The sequence below is a fragment of the Aplysia californica genome, unplaced genomic scaffold (genome assembly GCF_000002075.1).
Source record: "Aplysia californica isolate F4 #8 unplaced genomic scaffold, AplCal3.0 scaffold00344, whole genome shotgun sequence".
Classification (NCBI taxonomy): domain Eukaryota; kingdom Metazoa; phylum Mollusca; class Gastropoda; order Aplysiida; family Aplysiidae; genus Aplysia; species Aplysia californica.
This window is the reverse complement of record NW_004797614.1, coordinates 441,069-442,919: the sequence shown is the minus strand read 5'-3', so window position 1 is coordinate 442,919 and position 1,851 is coordinate 441,069. Positions and strand designations below refer to the sequence as shown.

Here is a 1,851-nt window from a genome sequence, read left to right as displayed (position 1 = left end):
GGGGTGTATAGTGTGTGCTTAATGCCCCTTTGAACTCAGAAGAAACGAAAGCTAATTATATAAATAAAAATCATAAAGAAATACATACTTATGAAAAAAAGAAAGAAAGAATACAAGGATGCAGGAATGAAAAAATCAATCGATCAACCATCCAGTCAATAAACTTATAAAAGCATCAGTCAATGAAGCCAGGGTCCTTCGTTTGTATGGCAAGGGATATTTTTGCAATCTCCTCATATTACTTTCGAATCACCAGCGTCTGCAGTGTAGTGGTTAGGTCTTTCGGTTTTGCGCACAGGTGACCTGAGTTTGGTATTACGGGGAGAATGACGTTTATCTAGTATCATGGTGTTTTTGTTTGAACGTCGTATCTCCCTTAGCAACCCCAACCACTCACCCCCCCACCCCCCACCCCCCAAAAAAACAAAACAAAACAACAACTACCAAACAAAAACAAACAAACAACAACAAACAAACAACAAACAGACAAGAAAAACAGCAACCAACAACCAACAACAGCTCAACAACAAAACAGCAACAGCAACAGCAAAAACAGTAACATCATCATCATCATCATCATCATCATCATCATCATCATCATCATCATCATCATCATCATCATCATCATCATCAACAACATTAACAAGAACAACAACAATAACAGAACCGTGCCCAAACTAATCTTTTAGATTTTAAGCAGTAAATCATGTGTTGTTTTGTCGTTTGAACAGGCGACTATACGATTGGTCGTTACATTGACCTCGGACTAGCTCCCTCTGCGCTCTGCCTCTCCCCTTCCCCACCCTGCCCCTACCCCCTTGTCCCTTGTGTCAGTGCTGTCCACCCATTGACAGTAATAAATAAACCCACTGAGAAGGAGCAGGAGTTGAGACCACCGTATTGGCATATATAACCCACAGTGAAGACATGTACAACGTTCCATTGTGAACCGTCTCGGACTTCTATCTTTTCTAATAATAGACAAACTCAGACATTACATTGTTCAAACAAACACCTTAGGCTAATCGGACCCATATTTTGGACCCACAAAGTTGTCATTTTAACGGGTTCTTTGGGAACCACGGAGAAAATTATTTCAGTAACCTCTTCAAATTTGTCAGAGAAAAACAAGAGCACTTGTTTTGTTGCTTGAACCCTGTACAGCAGCATGGCTGAAGTGCTGATCCCACCCGTCACGACGTTGCTGTCTGATTGCGTGTGTATTGTGCAACTGACCTGCGCTATGGCGTCGCACATCCTGGGTTACAGCTTTATATCGAATCATTTGGAAGCATCCTCACGTCAGCCCTAGGGAATTTGGGATGTTTATGCACGGTATCACGTCAGTTGTGGAGGGATAAGAGACAAATGAAGACAAAGGACGATATCATGTTGACGGGGAAGGCAAGGAATGGATAGAGAATGACCGTCTGTTACTGCAGTAATGGGATGTTACAGCTGGTTAACTCAAAAGAAACATGCCGAATTATGGACCTAGTGCGATCTTCTCCGAGGGAAAAAAGTGGAAAAATCAAAACAAGAACTAAAAAATCCCCGGACAGTGTTGACTAAAGTAAAGGTTGAAGTCCTAAGTTTTCTTCTTTAAAAAAAAAAAGTAATTCTTGACCTCTTCTCTAATTAAAAACTTATGACTAATGTATTCTATTTCTGAAATGATGTTTACTATTATATGATTTAAAAACGTGTATTTATTTACAAATGGAGTATGGGCTAAAGCACTTACTGTGTTTAAATGTCTTTGACTATGCCCTCAACTTGTCGAATAAAAAAAAGAGTTAAAGATTAAGGGCTTCGTGTGGGCTTGTAGATTATGCTATAAGAAATGCCCCC

The 1,851-nt window shown here is 40.0% G+C and overlaps 1 protein-coding gene across 1 annotated transcript in view; it reads left to right on the top strand.

Moving 5' to 3' along the window:
• Positions 1-1,851, top strand: part of LOC101864536 (protein dimmed) — a 233,729-nt gene that overhangs the window by 15,699 nt on the left and 216,179 nt on the right. The gene's annotated exons all lie outside the window — the stretch shown is intronic.